Raw genomic sequence first — 22,543 nt, forward strand, 5'->3', positions numbered from 1 at the left:
CCCTCTCTCTCTCTCTAGAGTTGAAGCTTTCGTGACTGCAAGGATTCATACTCTTAGTTCTTTCGGTAAAGTCACGTAGGTAAAAAAATGAAATTTAAATTAATAAAATAAAACAGTGATTTTATTGTTTTATTTTATTAATTTTAATTTCATTTTTTTACCTACGTGACTTTACGGAAAGAACTAAGAGTATATTCTCTCTCTACACGTCACCCCCCACCCCCGAGACAAAGATCCCCCGTGTAGCCTGTAACAGACTGTAGGGGCAAGTGCTGTTCGCGAGCTGCACCTATGAAGGCCGGCACGGCACACGAGGGGTGGGTGGCCAGCACCACGCCCAGACACATTCGTCTCACTAGGCGATGTGTGTGTGTGAGTGCTGTGTGTGTGTGTAGTGTGTGTGTGTGAGTGCTGTGTGTGTGTGCGAGTGCTGTGTGTGTGAGTGCTATGAGCTGTGTGTGTGAGTGCTATGAGCTGTGTGTGTGAGTGCTGTGTGGTGTGTGTGTGCTGTGTGTGGTGTGTGAGTGCTGTGTGTGAGTGCTATGAGGTGTGTGTGAGTGCTGTGTGTGTGAGTGCTATGAGCTGTGTGTGTGAGTGCTATGAGCTGTGTGTGTGAGTGCTGTGTGTGCGAGTGCTGTGTGTGGTGTGTGCGAGTGCTGTGTGTGTGAGTGCTGTGTGTGCGAGTGCTGTGTGTGTGTGCGGTGTGCGAGTGTGTGTGGGTGTGTGAGTGTTGTGTGTGAGTGCTGTGTGTGAGTGCTGTGTGTGGTGTGTGTGAGTGCTGTGTGTGAGTGCTGTGTGGGGTGTGTGTGGTGTGTGTGAGTGCTGTGTGTGTGCGATTGCTGTGGACTTTCCGTCACCGGCACATTTCACTGCTCCCCAGAGCAGGAGTTGCACCCAGATGTACTCTCGTTACAAGCGGCAGGGAACTTGTGGCAAGACGCATCCCACTCACACAGTCACACATAGACACAGAGATAGACACACAGACACACAGACACACAGAGATAGACACACAGACACACAGTCACACAGACACATAGACACATCGATAGACACACAGACACACAGTGATAGACACACAGACACACAGTGATAGACACACAGACACAAACAGAGTGATAGACACAGAGATAGACACACAGACACAAACAGAGTGATAGACACACAGTCACACATAGACACATAGACACAGCGATAGACACACAGACACAAACAGAGTGATAGACACAGAGATAGACACACAGACACACAGTGATAGACACACAGACACAAACAGAGTGATAGACACACAGACACACATAGACACACAGAGTGATAGACACACAGTCACGCATAGACACAAACAGAGTGATAGACACAGTCACACAGTCACACAGACACAGTGAGACACATAGACACACAGTGATAGACACACAGTAATAGACACACAGTGATAGACACACAGTGATAGACACACAGTGATAGACACACAGTCACACATTGACACGGAGTGATAGACACACAGACACACAGTCACATAGACACAGAGTGATAGACACACAGACACACAGTCACACATTGACACAGAGTGATAGACACACAGACACACAGTCATACATAGACACAGAGATAGACACACAGACACAGAGTGATAGACACACAGACACACAGTCACACATAGACACAGAGATAGACACACAGACACACACAGAGTGATAGACACACAGACACACATAGACACACAAAGTGATAGACACACAGACACACAGTAATACATAGACACACAGAGTGATAGACACACAGTCACACAGACACACAGAGTGATAGACACACAGTCACACAGACACACAGAGTGATAGACACACAGTCACACAGTCACACAGACACACAGTGAGACACATAGACACACAGTGATAGACACACAGTAATAGACACACAGTGATAGACACACAGTCACACAGACATACATTGACACAGAGTGAGACACACAGTCACACATAGACACAGAGATAGACACACAGTCACACATAGACACAGAGATAGACACACAGACAAACAGAGTGATAGACACACAGACACACAGTCACACATTGACACACAGAGTGATAGACACAGTCACACAGACACACATAGACACACAGAGTGATAGACACACAGTCACACAGTCACACAGACACACAGTGAGACACATAGACACACAGTGATAGACACACAGTAATAGACACACAGTGATAGACACACAGTCACACAGACATACATTGACACAGAGTGATAGACACACAGTCACACAGTCACACATAGACACAGAGATAGACACACAGTCACACATAGACACACAGAGTGATAGACACACAGTCACACAGACACACAGTGAGACACATAGACACACAGTGATAGACACACAGTAATAGACACACAGTGATAGACACCCAGTCACACAGACATACATTGACACAGAGTGATAGACACACAGTCACACAGTCATACATAGACACAGAGTGATAGACACACAGACACAGAGTGATAGACACACAGACACACAGTCACACATAGACACAGAGATAGACACACAGTCACACATTGACACACAGTGATAGACACACAGAGTGATAGACACACCGTCACACATAGACACAGAGTGATAGACACACAGTCACACATAGACACACAGTGTGATAGACACACAGTCACACATAGACACACAGTGTGATAGACACAGAGTGATAGACACACAGTCACACAGACACACAGTGTGATAGACACAGAGTGATAGACACACAGTCACACATAGACACACAGTGTGATAGACACAGAGTGATAGACACACAGACACAGAGTGATAGACACACAGACACAGAGTGTAGACACACAGACACAGAGTGATAGACACACAGACACAGAGTGATAGACCACCACACACAGAGTGATAGACACACACACACAGAGTGATAGACACAGACAGAGTGATAGACCCACACAGAGTGATAGACACAGAGTGATAGACACACAGACACAGAGTGATAGACACACAGACACAGAGTGATAGACACACACACAGAGTGATAGACACACAGACACACAGTGATAGACACACACAGAGTGATAGACACACACACAGTGATAGACACACACACAGTGATAGACACACAGAGTGATAGACACACACACAGTGATAGACACACAGAGTGATAGACACACACACAGTGATAGACACACAGAGTGATAGACACACACACAGTGATAGACACACAGAGTGATAGACACACACACAGTGATAGACACACAGAGTGATAGACACACACACAGTGATAGACACACACACAGTGATAGACACACAGAGTGATAGACACACAGAGTGATAGACACACAGAGTGATAGACACACACACAGACACAGACACACACACAGAGTGATAGACACACAGAGTGATAGACACACAGAGTGATAGACACACACACAGACACACACACAGAGTGATAGACACACACACAGACACAGAGTGATAGACACACACAGACACAGAGTGATAGACACACAGTCACACACAGACACAGAGTGATAGACACACAGTCACACATAGACACAGAGTGATAGACACACAGTCACACAGACACAGAGTGATAGACACACATAGACACAGACACAGAGTGATAGACACACATAGACACAGACACAGAGTGATAGACACACATAGACACAGACACAGAGTGATAGACACACATAGACACAGACACAGAGTGATACACACATAGACACAGACACAGAGTGATAGACACACATGACACAGACACAGAGTGATAGACACACAGTCACACAGACACAGGAGTGATAGACAACACATAGACACAGACACAGAGTGATGACACACCATAGACACAGACACAGAGTGATAGACACACATAGACACAGAGTCACACAGTGATAGACACAGCAGTCACACATAGACACAGAGATAGACACACAGACACACAGTCCACACATAGACAGCAGAGTGTATAGACACACCGTCCCACACAGTCACACGTAGACAACAGAGTGATAGACACACAGTCACACAGACACAGAGTGATAGACACACATAGACACAGACACAGAGTGATAGACACACATAGACACACAGTCACACATAGACACAGAGATAGACACACAGACACACAGTCACACATATACACAGAGTGATAGACACACAAATACACAGAGTCACACATTGACACACAGTGATAGACACCATAGTCACAGATTCGCACAGTGATAGACACACAGTCACACAGACACACAGTGATAGACACACAGTCACACAGACACACAGTGATAGACACACAGTGATAGACACACAGTCACACAGTGATAGACACACAGTCACACAGACACACAGTCACAGACACAGTCACACAGACACACAGTGATAGACACACAGTCACACAGACACACAGTGATAGACACACAGTCACACAGACACACAGTGATAGACACACAGTCACACAGTCACAGTCACACAGACACACAGTGATAGACACACCGTCACACAGACACACAGTGATAGACACACAGTCACACAGACACACAGTGATAGACACACAGTCACACAGACACACAGTGATAGACACACAGTCACACAGACACACAGTGATAGACACACAGTCACACAGACACACAGTGATAGACACACAGTCACACAGACACACAGTGATAGACACACAGTCACACAGACACACAGTGATAGACACAGTCACAAAGACACACAGTGACAGACACACAGTCACACAGACACACAGTGATAGACACACAGTCACACAGACACACAGTGATAGACACACAGTCACACAGACACACAGTGATAGACACACAGTCACACAGACACACAGTGATAGACACACAGTCACACAGACACACAGTGATAGACACACAGTCACACAGTGATAGACACACAGTCACACAGACACACAGTGATAGACACACAGTCACACAGACACACAGTGATAGACACACAGTCACACAGACACACAGTGATAGACACACAGTCACACAGACACACATGATAGACACACAGTCACACAGACACCAGTGATAGACACACAGTCACACAGACACACAGTGATAGACACACAGTCACACAGACACACAGTGATAGACACACAGTCACACAGACACACAGTGATAGACACAGTCACACAGACACACAGTGATAGACACACAGTCACACAGACACACAGTGATAGACACACAAACACAGAGTCACACAGTGATACACACACAGACACAGTCACACAGTGATACCACACAGACACAGTCGCACAGTGATAGACACACATAGACACAGAGTCACACAGTGATAGACACACAGTCCACACAGACACACAGTGATAGACACACACAGTCACACAGACACACAGTGATAGACACACACAAACACAGAGTCACACAGTGATACACACACAGACAACAGTCAAACAGTGATACACACACAGACACAGACACACAGTGATAGACACACAGTCACACAGACACACAGTGATAGACACACAGTCACACAGACACACAGTGATAGACACACACAGACACACAGACACACAGTGATAGACACACACAGACACAGAGTCACACAGTGATAGACACACACAGACACAGAGTCACACAGTGATAGACACACACAGACACAGAGTCACACAGTGATAGACACACACAGACACAGAGTCACACAGTGATAGACACACACAGACACAGTCACACAGTGATAGACACACACAGACACAGTCACACAGTGATAGACACACACAGACACAGTCACACAGTGATAGACACACACAGACACAGAGTCACACAGTGATAGACACACACAGACACAGAGTCACACAGTGATAGACACACACAGACACAGAGTCACACAGTGATAGACACACATAGACACAGAGTCACACAGTGATAGACACACATAGACCACAGTGATAGACACACAGTAATAGACACAGTTACACAGTGATAGACACCACAGTCACACAGACACACAGACACACAGTGATAGACACACAGACACACAGTGATAGACACACAGTCACACAGACACACAGACACACAGTGATAGACACACAGACACACAGTGAGACACACAGTCACACAGTCACACAGACACACAGTGATAGACACACAGTCACACAGTCCACAGACACACAGTGATAGACACACAGTCACACAGACACACAGTGATAGACACACAGTCACAGACACACGGTAATAGACACACAGTCACACAGACACACAGTGATAGACACACAGTCACACAGACACAGTGATAGACACACAGTCACACAGACACACAGTGATAGACACACAGTCACACAGACACCCAGTGATAGACACACAGTCACACAGACACACAGTGATAGACACACAGTCACACAGACACACAGTGATAGAACACCAGTCACAGACACACTGTAGATAGACACACAGTCACAGACACAGAGTGATAGACACACAGTCACACAAACACAGAGTGATAGACACAGAGTCACACAGGACACAGTCACACAGACACACAGTGATAGACACACAGACACACAGTGATAGACACACAGTCACCACAGACACACAGTGATAGACACACAGTCACAGACACACGGTAATAGACACACAGTCACACAGACACACAGTGATAGACACACAGTCCACACGACCACAGTGATAGACACACAGTCACACAGACACACAGTGGATAGACACACAGTCACACAGACACACAGTGATAGACACACAGTCACACAGACACACAGTGATAGACACACAGTCACAGACACACGGTAATAGACACACAGTCACACAGACACAGAGTGATAGACACACAGTCACACAAACACAGAGTGATAGACACAGAGTCACACAGACACAGTCACACAGACACACAGTGATAGACACACAGTCACACAGACACAGAGTGATAGACACACAGTCACAACAGAGTGACAGACACACATAGACAAAGTGATAAGACACACAGACACACATAGACACACAGCGTGACAGACACACAGAGACAACGTCACACACTCACAAAGGTAAAGACACGAGAAGTCGATGAACCAAATGGAACCCCGAGAATCGCGGTCGGTACCCAGTGACGCAGTCTCCGTGAGCAGGGCGAGAGAGACAACCTCACCTCCTCAGCTGTGATGATGATGATGGGGGGGAAGAGCAGGACACCAATAACGCGACTGGGCGTCTCCCTCACCTGGATGTGCTCGTCGCTTCTATGCGGCTCGGCGGGAAGGTGTAGCACCACGCCCCCTCGCCTCCCATTGGTCCGAGCGACCTCATTAATATTCACATGACGGCACGTTCAGCCCGCTGATTGGTTGATTCCGCCGAGGTGCATTAACGTGTCTCTGGGTGTGGTGGGGGACCATGTGGCAATGGCTGCTGTGTGTGCCGCATTTTTCCCGCCAATTTTTTTTTTATTACTACACGTGGACTATACGCGTATTATAGTTCGATTTAAAGCTTTCGTGACTGCAGGGATTCATCTTCTTGGTTCTTTCGGTAAAGTCGCGTAGAAGGAAAATAATAAAAATAAAACATAATAAAATAATTCTCAAGACGTTTCGGGCACAACGCAAGCAGCCGTCCTCAGGTGAAGAACAGGGCTGTCAGGCGCTGTTCTTTTATTTTATTATTTCCCTTCTACGTGACTTTACCGAAAGAACCAAGAAGATGAATCCCTGCAGTCACGAAAGTTTTAAATCGAAATTTACTTCTTGTTTTAAAATAAAGCAATTAAACGTAAAATGTAAACACTTGCCGCACATGAAGAACCACAAGCACAAGATCTCCCGTGATAGCATATGATAGAACCTCCTTACAGCCATATATTTTAAATCACTCTCACACTCTCCACTCAGTCACACAGCCCTCTCTCTCTCTAGAGTTGAAGCTTTCGTGACTGCAAGGATTCATACTCTTAGTTCTTTCGGTAAAGTCACGTAGGTAAAAAAATGAAATTTAAATTAATAAAATAAAACAGTGATTTTATTGTTTATTTTATTAATTTTAATTTCATTTTTTACCTACGTGACTTTACGGAAATAACTAAGAGTATATTCTCTCTCTACACGTCACCCCCCCACCCCCCGAGACAAAGATCCCCCGTGTAGCCTGTAACAGACTGTAGGGGCAAGTGCTGTTCGCGAGCACCTATGAAGGCTCGCACGGCACACGAGGGGTGGGTGGCCAGCACCACGCCCAGACACCTTCGTCTCACGAGCGGCGATGTGTGCGAGTGTTGTGTGTAGTGTGTGTGTGTAGTGTGTGTGGTGTGTGTGTGTGTGTAGTGTGTGTGTGTGTAGTGTGTGTGTGTAGTGTGTGTGGTGTGTGTGTAGTGTGTGTGTGTGTAGTGTGTGTGTGTGTGTAGTGTGTGTGTGTAGTGTGTGTGGTGTGTGTGTAGTGTGTGTGGTGGTAGTGTGTGTAGTGTGTGTAGTGTGTGTGTGTAGTGTGTGTGTGCGAGTGTTGTGTGTGTGTAGTGTGTGTGTAGTGTGTGTGTGTAGTGTGTGTGTGTAGTGTGTGTGTGCAGTGTGTGTGTGCGAGTGTTGTGTGTGTGTAGTGTGTGTGAGTGTAGTGTGTGTGTGAGTGCTGTGTGTGTGTAGTGTGTGTGTGTAGTGTGTGTGTGAGTGCTGTGCGTGTGTAGTGTGTGTGTGAGTGCTGTGTGTGTGTAGTGTGTGTGTGTAGTGTGTGTGTGTAGTGTGTGTGGTGTGTGTGTGTAGTGTGTGTGTGTAGTCTGTGTGGTGTGTGTGTGTGTAGTGTGTGTAGTGTGTGTAGGTGTGTGTGTAGTGTGTGTGTGTAGTGTGTGTGGTGTGTGTGTGTAGTGTGTGTGTGTAGTGTGTGTGTGTGCTGTGTGTTGGCTGTGTGAGTGTGTTGTGTGTGTGTTGGCTGTGTGTTGGCTGTGTGTGTGTGCTGTGTGTGTTGTGTGTGTGCTGTGTGTTGGCTGTGTGTGTGTGTTGTGTGTGTGTAGTGTGTGTGTTGGCTGTGTGTGTGTGTGTTGTGTGTGCTGTGTGTGTGCTGTGTGTTGGCTGTGTGTGCGAGTGCCGTGGACTTTCCGTCACCGGTTAATTTCACTGCTCCCCAGAGCAAGAGTCGAGTCTTTGTGTCGAGCTGGGCGCTAGAGACCGCGCACAGATTTACTCTCCTTACACAGAGTGATAGACACAAAGAGTGACAGACACAGAGTGATACACACACAGAGACACGTAGACCACGAGTGTAACAGTCACAGGCAGAGACTCTCACACAGAGAGACGCCTCGACACGAGGAGCCGATGAACCAAATGGAACCCCGAGAATCGCGGTGGGGACCCAGGGACGCAGTCTCCGTGAGCAGGGCGAGAGAGACAACCTCGCCTCCTCCTCTCAGCTGTGATGCTGCTGCAGCTGCTGCTGGGGGGTGACCAGGGACGTGGGGTCGCCTCCAATACCCAGCGATAGCAGCAGCAGCAAGGCGACTGGGCGACTCTAACTAGGCGACTAGCACGACTGGGCGACTGTGACCGGGCGACACGAATTGTGCGACTGTGACCGGGCGCCAGCAGCGTGCAGAGCGCGGCAAGTTGCTGGGGCTGCCACCTGTAAAGAGCCGGTCCAGAGCACCACGTGACACGTGCCCGGGGGGGGGGGGATTGGTACGAAATAGGGCCCGGTGTGTTGTGTCATCGGCATACATAACGTGGTTAAGCAATAGGGAGCCATCCCTTGACTGCACCCGGGCATCGATCAGCCTCCCATTGTATCTGTACCAGATGGGAATTCCTCCGGTACGGCTATTGAAGGCTTCACGAACTACGTGGTCGAAATAGATGTGAAATAATGTGGGAGCCAGAGGACATCCCTGTCGCACCCCAACGTGTACAGGGAATGGCTCTGACACCCTGCCACGTAGTTTTACCCAGGCCCGCTCACCATCATGAAGGTCCTTAATGAGCGTGAGCAGAGGGTCAGGGACTCCGAAAGCACAAAGAACAACCCAGAGCCCAGTCCGACTGATGGTATCATAGGATTTGACCAGGTCAATGAAGCGTAGATGTAGGTCTTGTTGGAATTCCCTACACCTCTGCTGTTGCAGACGAACAGATAATATGGCATCTGTGCAGGAAACCGCACACACAAGGATCCGTCTCACACACACACACACGAATCAGTCCTCACACACACGCACGGAACCACGCTCACCTCGCGTTTTTTGTCCTCCTCTCGCGAAGGGCTGCTGCTGCTTTGTGTGCACAAGCGGCGGCAGCGGCAGCGTGGTGATGATTGTGATGCCCTCGCGTGTGCGGTGTGTGCGAGAGGGAGGAGATCTAGAGGGGTGGATGCGGTGGCTGTGAAGGAGTGCGCCGTGGTCGCTTTGACTGCGTGTGGCTGAGTGGGTGGGCAGGGGGAGGCGTGGGTTTGGTGGTTGGTGCGATGCTGGAGGTGGAGGGGGGGGTGGTGGATGATGTCCGGGGGTTTGTGGGGCACCACGCGATGGGGTTCACACCGCCCCCCGGCCAGCCCCGCCCCATGGCCAGCCCCCCCCCCCCCGGCCAGCCCCCCCCCCCGGCCAGCCCCCCCCCCGGCCAGCCCCCCCCCCCGGCCAGCCGCCCCCACCCGGCCAGCCCCCCCCCCTGGCCAGCCCCCCCCCCCCGGCCAGCCCGCCCCGCAACGAGGCTCTTGCTAAGCGCTGCCCGCCACCCACGCAACTTACTCCTCATGCCCCCCTTCATCCCCCCCCCCTCTACTGCAGGTAACTCCCCTCCAACACTGCCCAACCCCCTCTCACACCCCCCTCCCACTCGCTCACACCAACCCAACACCGCACCCCACCATGCACCTCCCCGCGCGCCTCTCGGCTTCTGTCTGCTGCATTCCTCTTGCTCCACAATTCACTGCGAGTTGCGGGTGCGGAGAGTGAAAGGGAGTGTCACGTGTTAGGCCGATCTGCTGCTCATAGCCCCGTTCACGAGCTCCGAGCCCCGTTCACGAGCTCCTAACGCTCGCGGCCGCAGAGCACAGCCACTCCGCGGTTGTCGATGCGGCTGCTGTGGTTGAGCAGCGTTGTTGGTGCTCGCTGTGGAGGTAGCTCTAGACCTGTGAGAGGGGTCTGCCAGAGGTCGCAAACGGGTTTTGATTCCTTACCCGTACCCGGCCGCACCAGGGTCGCAATCGCGTACCCGTACCCTACCCGTACCCGTACCCTACCCGTACCCGGCCGGGAATCGTGTAGGGTACGGGTACGAGTACCCGATTGCGACCTCTGGGATGAAGCCATGTTGCAGGCGCGGGTCGGTTGATTCTAGGAACTTGAATTGTGAGAAGAGACAAGACGTTGGGAAATGAGTGACAAACGGTTACTCACCAGTGACTCACGGTCTACCCGTACCCAGCCGCACCAGGGTCGCAAATGGGTACCCGTACCCGGCTGGGTACGGGTAGCCGGGTATCGGGTATGGTACGGGTATCGGGTACCCGGTTGCCACCTCTGGGGTCTGCCTACTCATCACACGCGCGTACGGGCAACAGTGGGCAGCGTGTGTGCGTGTGAGAGGTACGACCTTCATAGGCGCTCGCTCACAGCACTTGCCTCTAACAGTCTGTTTAAGGATGTCTGGGATATATTTTGTCTTTGACAAGTGTACCGTATTTTCCCGCATGTAACCCGCGGTGTAGACCACTTTTTACAAACAAAACAAGACCCTGCGGGGTATATGGAGGTGCGGGCTGTCCCAAACATATTTTACACGTGTGACATGTCATAACTCGATCTTGATTTGAAGCTTTCGTGACTGCATCAGGTGGGACGCTTGTGTTGTGCCCGAAACGTCGTGATTTTTTTTTATTTTATACCTACGTGACTTTATCGAAAGAGCCAAAGAGTATGGTGTAATTTTTATTTCGATTTAAAGCTTTCATGACTGCAGGGATTCATCTTCTTGGTTCTTTCGGTAAAGTCACGTAGAATGGAAATAATAAAATAATAAAAATAAAACATAATAAATAATTCTCACGACGTTTCGGCCACAACGCAAGCAGCCGTCCTCAGGTGAAGAACAGGTCTGTCGATAAGACAGAGTCTGAATGACACGTCCTGGGCTTGGAGCGACTATTTAAGCTGGGAGGGAGGAGGAAGAGCGCCTTGACAAAATAATTTGCATATCAAGAGGAATTTTAGCATTCATTCTAGATTTGAAGCTTTCTTGACTGCAAGGATTCATATTCTTAGGGTTTTTTCGGTAAAGTCACGTAGGTAAAAAATTAAAATTAATAAAAGTAAAATAAAATAATTTAAATTTTTTACCTACGTGACTTTACCGAAAAAACGTAAGAATATGAATTTTAGCATATTTATGGGAAATGCAGATATGCGACTAGTACTACTTGTGAAATGCGTAGTATGGTGTAACTCGTTAATTTTTTTCCACTGTAGATCACTTACCTTTGACTAAAGCACTGCTGAATAAACCATTCACGCTAAAATTGCACATGTAATCAGGTTTCAAATGATTCCAATTGTTTGTACAATGAAACGACAATGTTTGAAGTGGGTGCACTTTGTTTACCGGCGACGGGAGAGCTGGGGGGGGAGAGGTGGGGGGTTGGGGGCGAGACAATGGCGTTGCCGCTATTGTCTGCGCAGTGCACAATCTAGCAGTGCTAAAACTGTACTTATCTACCAGTTGTGTGTTACCTTTTTACTGTTTTAAGTTCACTCGTTTCCGGTTAGTTAGTTTTCTTTGTGCACGTTATGATTTAATGTTTACAATTGATAGTGGAATGTATTACAAATGTAGACTTCGTATTAATATGATACAATTAAGCTGCGGTAACGACGTTAAATATATGAATGAATGCGGGGTATATGTGGAGGTGCGGGCTTTCTGAAATTAGTTTTACACAAAACGCTATTTTAAATCCTTAATATTAAGTTCACTTGCTTGCGTGCTTGCGTGCTTGCTTGCTTACGACCGTGTAAATCTTTCGGTCGTTTTTTAACTCACTTCCCGTCATCCAATCGAGCTTACATTTTGCACACAGACTCGTTGTGCGTGACAATACATTTTCCTGAAAAAACAAATTCCAAATTTTACACTGTTTAGGGGATTTTATATATTTATTTACCAATTGCTTAATGCTGCCAGGCTATCATCTGACCCATAGGTGGCAGCCATCTCAAGACAGAGGACGAGAGGACTCTAGCCTCCCGTTTCAAACACCAATGTGGGCTGAAATAAAACCGATGCCACGCATATAAAGGATTTATAGTGAAAAACTTTGTTTTTACGGGTTCATTTTTTGCAGGGTATATGCGTCTGCGGGCTATATGCGGGAAAATACAGCGCTTGCCCCAACAGTCTGTTTAAGGATGTCTGGGATATATTGTGTCTTTGATCAGTACTACTCGCTCACAGCGCTTGCCCCAACAGTCTGTTTAAGGATGTCTGGGATATATTGTGTCTTTGATCAGTACTACTCGCTCACAGCACTTGCCCCAACAGTCTGTTTAAGGATGTCTGGGATATATTGTGTCTTTGATAAGTACTACTCGCTCACAGCACTTGCCCCAACAGTCTGTTTAATGATGTCTGGGATATATTGTGTCTTTGATAAGTACTACTCGCTCACATCACTTGCCCCAACAGTCTGTTTAAGGATGTCTGGGATATATTGTGTCTTTGATAAGTACTACTCGCTCACAGCACTTGCCCCAACAGTCTGTTTAAGGATGTCTGGGATATATTGTGTCTTTGATAAGTACTACTCGCTCACAGCACTTGCCCCAACAGTCTGTTTAAGGATGTCTATGATATATTTTGTTTTTGATAAGTACTACTCGCTCACAGCGCTTGCCCCAACAGTCTGTTTAAGGATGTTTGGGATATATGGTGTCTTTGATAAGTACTACTCGCTCACAGCGCTTGCCCCAACAGTCTGTTTAAGGATGTCTGGGATATATTGTGTCTTTGATAATTACTACTCGCTCACAGCACTTGCCCCAACAGTCTGTTTAAGGATGTCTATGATATATTTTGTCTTTGATAAGTACTACTCGCTCACAGCACTTGCCCCAACAGTCTGTTTAAGGATGTCTATGATATATTTTGTCGTTGATAAGTACTACTCGCTCACAGCGCTTGCCCCAACAGTCTGTTTAAGGATGTCTGGGATATATTGTGTCTTTGATAAGTACTACTCGCTCACAACACTTGCCCCAACAGTTTGTTTAAGGATGTCTATGATATATGTTGTCTTTAATAAGTACTACTCGCTCACAGCACTTGCCCCAACAGTCTGTTTAAGGATGTCTATGATATATTTTGTCTTTGACAAGTACTACTCGCTCACAGCGCTTGCCCCAACAGTCTGTTTAAGGATGTCTATGATATAGTTTGTTTTTGATAAGTACTACTCGCTCACAACACTTGCCCCAACAGTCTGTTTAAGGATGTCTGGGATATATTTTGTCTTTGATAAGTACTACTCGCTCACAACACTTGCCCCAACAGTTTGTTTAAGGATGTCTATGATATATTTTGTTTTTGATAAGTACTACTCGCTCACAGCGCTTGCCCCAACAGTCTGTTTAAGGATGTCTATGATATAGTTTGTCTTTGATCAGTACTACTCGCTCACAGCGCTTGCCCCAACAGTCTGTTTAAGGATGTCTGGGATATATTGTGTCTTTGATCAGTACTACTCGCTCACAGCACTTGCCCCAACAGTCTGTTTAAGGATGTCTGGGATATATTGTGTCTTTGATAAGTACTACTCGCTCACAGCACTTGCCCCAACAGTCTGTTTAATGATGTCTGGGATATATTGTGTCTTTGATAAGTACTACTCGCTCACATCACTTGCCCCAACAGTCTGTTTAAGGATGTCTGGGATATATTGTGTCTTTGATAAGTACTACTCGCTCACAGCACTTGCCCCAACAGTCTGTTTAAGGATGTCTGGGATATATTGTGTCTTGATAAGTACTACTCGCTCACAGCACTTGCCCCAACAGTCTGTTTAAGGATGTCTATGATATATTTTGTTTTTGATAAGTACTACTCGCTCACAGCGCTTGCCCCAACAGTCTGTTTAAGGATGTTTGGGATATATGGTGTCTTTGATAAGTACTACTCGCTCACAGCGCTTGCCCCAACAGTCTGTTTAAGGATGTCTGGGATATATTGTGTCTTTGATAATTACTACTCGCTCACAGCACTTGCCCCAACAGTCTGTTTAAGGATGTCTATGATATATTTTGTCTTTGATAAGTACTACTCGCTCACAGCACTTGCCCCAACAGTCTGTTTAAGGATGTCTATGATATATTTTGTCGTTGATAAGTACTACTCGCTCACAGCGCTTGCCCCAACAGTCTGTTTAAGGATGTCTGGGATATATTGTGTCTTTGATAAGTACTACTCGCTCACAACACTTGCCCCAACAGTTTGTTTAAGGATGTCTATGATATATGTTGTCTTTAATAAGTACTACTCGCTCACAGCACTTGCCCCAACAGTCTGTTTAAGGATGTCTATGATATATTTTGTCTTTGACAAGTACTACTCGCTCACAGCGCTTGCCCCAACAGTCTGTTTAAGGATGTCTATGATATAGTTTGTTTTTGATAAGTACTACTCGCTCACAACACTTGCCCCAACAGTCTGTTTAAGGATGTCTGGGATATATTTTGTCTTTGATAAGTACTACTCGCTCACAACACTTGCCCCAACAGTTTGTTTAAGGATGTCTATGATATATTTTGTTTTTGATAAGTACTACTCGCTCACAGCGCTTGCCCCAACAGTCTGTTTAAGGATGTCTATGATATAGTTTGTCTTTGATAAGTACTACTCGCCCACAGCGCTTGCCCCAACAGTCTGTTTAAGGATGTCTGGGATATACTGTGTCTTTGATAAGTACTACTCGCTCACAGCACTTGCCCCAAAAGTCTGTTTAAGGATGTCTATGATATATTTTGTCTTTAATAAGTACTACTCGCTCACAGCACTTGCCCCAACAGTCTGTTTAAGGATGTCTATGATATATTTTGTCTTTGATAAGTACTACTCGCTCACAGCGCTTGCCCCAACAGTCTGTTTAAGGATGTCTGGGATATATTTTGTCTTTGATAAGTACTACTCGCTCACAACACTTGCCCCAACAGTTTGTTTAAGGATGTCTATGATATATTTTGTTTTTGATAAGTACTACTCGCTCACAGCGCTTGCCCCAACAGTCTGTTTAAGGATGTCTGGGATATATTGTGTCTTTGATAAGTACTACTCGCTCACAGCACTTGCCCCAACAGTCTGTTTAAGGATGTCTGGAATATATTGTGTCTTTGATAAGTACTACTCGCTCACAGCGCTTGCCCCAACAGTCTGTTTAAGGATGTCTGGGATATATTGTGTCTTTGATAAGTACTACTCGCTCACAGCACTTGCCCCAACAGTCTGTTTAAGGATGTCTGGGATATATTGTGTCTTTGATAAGTACTACTCGCTCACAGCGCTTGCCCCAACAGTCTGTTTAAAGATGTCTATGATATATTTTGTCTTTGATAAGTACTACTCGCCCACAGCGCTTGCCCCAACAGTCTGTTAAAGGATGTCTGGGATAGATTTTGTCTTTGATAAGTACTACTCGCTCACAGCACTTGCCCCAACAGTCTGTTTAAGGATGTCTATGATATATTTTGTCTTTGATAAGTACTACTCGCTCACAGCGCTTGCCACAACAGTCTGTTTAAGGATGTTTGGGATATATTGTGTCTTTTATAAGTACTACTCGCTCACAGCACTTGCCCCAACAGTCTGTTTAAGGATGTCTATGATATATTTTTTCTTTGATAAGTACTACTCGCTCACAGCGCTTGCCCCAACAGTTTTTTTAAGGATGTCTGGGATATATTGTGTCTTTGATAAGTACTACTCGCTCACAACACTTGCCCCAACAGTTTGTTTAAGGATGTCTATGATATATTTTGTCTTTAATAAGTACTACTCGCTCACAGCACTTGCCCCAACAGTTTGTTTAAGGATGTCTATGATATATGTTGTCTTTAATAAGTACTACTCGCTCACAGCACTTGCCCCAACAGTCTGTTTAAGGATGTCTATGATATATTTTGTCTTTGATAAGTACTACTCGCTCACAGCGCTTGCCCCAACAGTCTGTTTAAGGATGTCTGGGATATATTTTGTTTTTGATAAGTACTACTCGCCCACAGCGCTTGCCCCAACAGTCTGTTTAAGGATGTCTGATATATTTTGTTTTTGATAAGTACTACTCGCCCACAGCGCTTGCCCCAACAGTCTGTTTAAGGATGTCTGGGATATATTGTGTCTTTGATAAGTACTACTCGCCCAGAACACTTGCCCCAACAGTTTGTTTAAGGATGTCTATGATATATTTTGTCTTTAATAAGTACTACTCGCCAACAGCGCTTGCCCCAACAGTCTGTTTAAGGATGTCTATGATATATGTTGTCTTTAATAAGTACTACTCGCTCACAGCACTTGCCCAACAGTCTGTTTAAGGATGTCTATGATATATTTTGTCTTTGATAAGTACTACTCGCCCACAGCGCTTGCCCCAACAGTCTGTTTAAGGATGTCTATGATATATTTTGTCTTTGATAAGAACTACTCGCCAACAGCGCTTGCCCCAACAGTCTGTTTAAGGATGTCTGGGATATATTTTGTCTTTGATAAGTACTACTCGCTCACAGCACTTGCCCAACAGTCTGTTTAAGGATGTCTGGGATATATGTTGTCTTTAATAAGTACTACTCGCTCACAGCGCTTGCCCCAACAGTCTGTTTAAGGATGTCTATGATATATTTTGTCTTTGATAAGTACTACTCGCTCACAGAGCTTGCCCCAACAGTCTGTTTAAGGATATCTTGCTGTGTGTATTTTATCCTCATCGTTATTGTTGTTAAGCATATTCTTATTGATTATCCCGGGTGCGGACGACAACGAACGTATGTTGCCTCGATGATAACACGGAGGGGGGGGGGGCGCGTACGCAAATTTCGCAGCAGACAAAGATGCCCCGGGTAGCCTTCGATGAACTGTTGCGGCAAGAGCTGTTGGCGAAATAGCGGCGGCACCTGTGAAGGCGGGCGCGGCGCGCGAGGCGCGGGTGGTTTTTGGGGGGGGGGTGGGGTGGTGGTCGGCACCACGCCCGGCCGCTTTTGTCTCCCCAGTGCCGATGTGTACGACGCTCCGCGCCACGTGCTCATTTAACGGCACGTAAGTCGACCTGGTTCGCCGCGCCGGTGCGCTAACCGCTGCGCCACCACTCCCCACTCAAGGCAGCAACTACACGCACGCGTACACACAGTCGCGTGCGCGCGTGTATGTATACATGTGTATATGTGTGTGTATATATGTAGATGTGTAGCTGTACGTACAGCGTTTGCACCTGCAGCCGTTACGAATGTGTGTGTAGATGAGTGTCGTATTTCCGGCTTGCCCCCACCTTGCCGAATGGCACAGAGAGACGGGCGGGCGGGCGGCAATCACAATATTCATTCACACTGGAGGAGGAGGAGGAGGAGGAATCCGATGAGCTATAAAGCGCACCACACACACGTGTAGTTCGAATTCCCGCTCACGGCCAACACCAGCGACGATCATCTGAACCGGTCCTGGGCCCCCTCCCCCCTAGGTCGACTCAGCCTCAAATTAGCTACCTGGTGCGTTGTGTAGTAAACATCGCCACTGGGGAGACAAAGGCGGCCGGGCGTGGTGTTGGCCACCCACCCCTCGTGTGCCGTGCCGGCCTTCAAAGGTGCTCGCTAACAGCTCTTGCCCCTACAGTCTATTAAAGGCTATATGGGGGTCTTTGTGTGTATTTCCACTAAAAGTTAAGTTCATCAGTCTAATTTGCACAGACCATACCGTATGTACACGTGGACTGTGTGAATATATACTGCGCCGTAGATGTGTGCATCTGGGCCATGTGTTGTGGTTGATTAGCAGTCACCTTATATTCTCTATAGATCCTCTGTAGTCTCTACTTGTGTGTGTGTGTGTACGCGATGTGTCCCCGTGTATATCCGTGTAGAGCTCTGTCTGTCCACGTGCGCTTGTCTGTATATGAATGTGTCTCCGTGTGTGTCTTCATATGCATCGGTGCGTCCGTGTGTGTGTATGGACTGTATCTATGTGTGTGTCCGTGTATGTGTGTCCTTGTGCATCCGTGCGTGTCCGTGTGTATATGTGTATGTGTAAATGTGTGTGTCCGTGTGTACGTGTGTATGGACTGTATCTATGTGTGTCCGTGTATGTGTCCGTGTGTCTCTGTGTGTATGTGTACATGTGTGTGTGTTCGTGTGTATCTGTGTATGTGTACATGTGTGTGTGTGTGTGCGTATCTGTGTATGTGTACATATGTGTGCGTGTCCGTGTGTATATGTGTATGTGTACATGTGTGTGTGTATCCATGTGTATCTGTGTATGTGTACATGTGTCCGTGTGTATCTGTATGTGTGTACATGTGTGCGTGTCCGTGTGTATCTGTGTACATGTGTGTGTGTGTGTGTATCTGTGTATGTGTACATGTGTGTGTGTCCGTCTGTATCTGTGTATGTGTACATGTGTGTGTGTGTGCGTATCTGTGTATGTGTACATGTGTGTGTGTGTGTCCGTGTGTATCTGTGTATGTGTACATGTGTGTGTGGGTGCGTATCTGTGTATATGTACATATGTGTGTGTCCGTGTGTATCTGTGTATATGTACATGTGTGTGTGTGTATCTGTGTATGTGTACATGTGTGTGTGTGTCCGTGTGTATCTGTGTATGTGTACATGTGTGTGCGTATCTGTATGTGTACATGCGTGTGTGTGTGTGTGTCCGTGCGTGTTCGCGTGTAACCTTGGGGAGCGGCAGCGTGCAACGCTACGAACCCGGCCACCCGAGTTTGACCGCCCGAGCAAGTAATATGATATTTATTGTATCACGTCGCACGAGGGTTATTTTATTTATATTAACAAGTCTTCAAACTGTCTTCAATCGATACTAAGCGCATTCGTGGGTTCTATTTAAACGTGAATTCAGAGTCAGACGTTTAGGATTTTTTTTCACAGCTGTGTAATCTTTCGTCGATTATGTTTCGTTGTTTAAATTGATTCCGGACTCTTGCGCAAGTCTTGTAACAGGCGACGTATGTGACCCGACAAGAAGAAGGCGAAACCATTGTGATATTTATGATAATCATATCGAACAAATAAGGCACGCGATAAAATGATAATTATTTTATAAATAATATATCGCGGTCGTCGTGGGTGTAATGATTTATTGCGCCCGTAATGCCACAAACCGGCCTACGAGGCTGGAATCCTGCCTGAGGGTTGTATCTCAGCCCATCATTCCTCCATGGTTTACACCTGTTACACCGTACGGCTTAGCCGTATTCTTGAACATGCAAATTAAGGTTTTCAGGTCCATACGGCGCACAGCCGTTTCATTCCGGCCTCAAAAATGTCTCTGTTTGTGTTTCCCCCTTGTGGCGATGAACGTTGGGATTTATAAGTGGCACAGGGTTACCAATGAGTGTCTGAATTGGTCTGTAATAAGGCAGGGCACTGATAAGGGGTTGACAGGTATGACGGTTGAGCCAAAAAATATAATTACCACTTCGTGGTTGTTCCAACGGAGAGACTCGCCTCCCCGGCCATAGGAATGTGGAATGTTCCACCAGCGGCTCTGCAGGGCTGCGATCGGGAGATGAGGACCAATTTCTCGACGTGACTCGACAAAGGCGGTCGGGCGTGGTGTTTGCCACCCACCCCCTCGTGTGCCGTGCCGGCCTTTAAAGGTCCTCGCTAACAGCTCTTGCCCCAACAGTCTATTAAGGCTATACGGGGAATCTTTGTCCTTGTGTGTGAGAGTGTTACTTCGTGTGAGTGAGTGGAGTGTTATTAAATGTGTGTGTAATTGGGGGTAGGTGGCCAGCACCACGCCTGGCCGCCTTTGTTTCCCTAGCGGCGATGTGTGTGAGTGCGGTGTGTGAGTGTTGTGTTGCGTGTGAGTGTTGTGTGTGAGTGCGGTGTGTGATTGTTGTGTGTGTGTGGTGTGTGTGTGTTGTGTGTGAGTGAGTGTTGTGAGTGAGTGTTGTGTGTGAGTGAGTGTTATGTGTGTGCGAGTGCTGTGCCAGTGAGTGATGTGCGTGTGTGGAGTAATGTGTAAATGTTGTGTGTGAGAGTGTTGTGGGTGAGAGTGTTGTGTGTGAGAGTGTTGTGTGTGAGAGTGTTGTGTGTGAGAGTGTTGTGTGTGAGAGTGTTGTGTGTGAGAGTGTTGTGTGTGAGAGTGCTGTGTGTGATAGTGCTATGTGTGATGTAATTGTTGCGTGTGAGAGGGGAGGCTGAGCGTGCCGCTGGTGGGGCCTTGCCATCAGCCCCACCAAAACGAAGCACCTGCCTGGGTATTTTGTACCATCGGACACCCCACCCCCACAACTCGTGACCGGCTCCGGTTTAATAGCAGAGGTCTCACTCCGAATCAGAGCGGCAATATATTTTCATTGGTTGCGTAACGCTGTGTGGAAGCGACCTGGTCTGCCGCTACGCACGAAGCTTCAGGTCTTCTCGGCCACAGTCATTCCATCCCTTCTCTACGTTTGCGAAACGTGAAACCCCCTTAATGGAACATCTTCGCCGGTTCGAAACATTTAGACTGGCCTGACTACGATCCATAATGGGTTTAAGCAGGCTGGATTGCGTGAGGAGTTCACAAATCCTTGAAAGATGTGTACAAAGTCCCATCGGTGAGCTCCGATGGCAGGCAAGACCGCATGCCTAAACAGCTTTTGTTTGGCCGGATCGAGGGGGCTAAACAGGCACGGCACGGGCTAGAGAAGAGATGGAGTGATGTGGTACAGGAGGACGTGGACATGAGTGGACTTGCCGATGACCGGTACCAGCGGTGTCAAGATCGGCCTCTGTGGAGGAGGCTCGTGAAGGACGCTACTGGGAAATTGGAGGCAGTCGCCCTCCAACAACAACGGAGGGCGGAGGAGCGACGCTCACAACAACGAGCGGAGCGCCGGGTGCCTAAAGCGCAGCAAGTTGGCACAGTAGGGGGCACAGGTGGTGCATCAGCCAGTCATCTCGGTCATCTCAGTCAGTCGACCTGTGGCACCTGGGTCTGCCCTGTGACCTCCTGCCAGTGGGCGTTCGACACTTCACGTGGCCTCAAGGTGCACATGGCCTGGCACAAGCGTCGTGGTGACGTCACCGCCACTTAGTGGCGAATGGTGGTTGTTGTGTGTGTGTGTGGTGAAGGGTGTGTGTTGTGTGAGAATCGGTTACTGTTTCCATTACTGTGCACGGCGGTACGACGCGCCTGTAGCGAGTACTTTATCAGCATGTTTATTTATACTGCAGGAGGAATCCGATGAGCTATGAAGCTCTTTTTTCCGCTGATGTCCAGTAGGGGCAGGTCAGAACGTTACATCAACAAACACAATACACACACACGCGCGGTAGGAGTGTAAAGTATTGGAATGGTAAACAAATCACCGAAAAATTTAACTAAAATAAAACTGAACT

The sequence above is a fragment of the Lethenteron reissneri genome, unplaced genomic scaffold (assembly GCF_015708825.2).
Source record: "Lethenteron reissneri isolate LAM-NWPU_2019-01 unplaced genomic scaffold, ASM1570882v1 scaffold_1930, whole genome shotgun sequence".
Lineage (NCBI taxonomy): Eukaryota > Metazoa > Chordata > Hyperoartia > Petromyzontiformes > Petromyzontidae > Lethenteron > Lethenteron reissneri.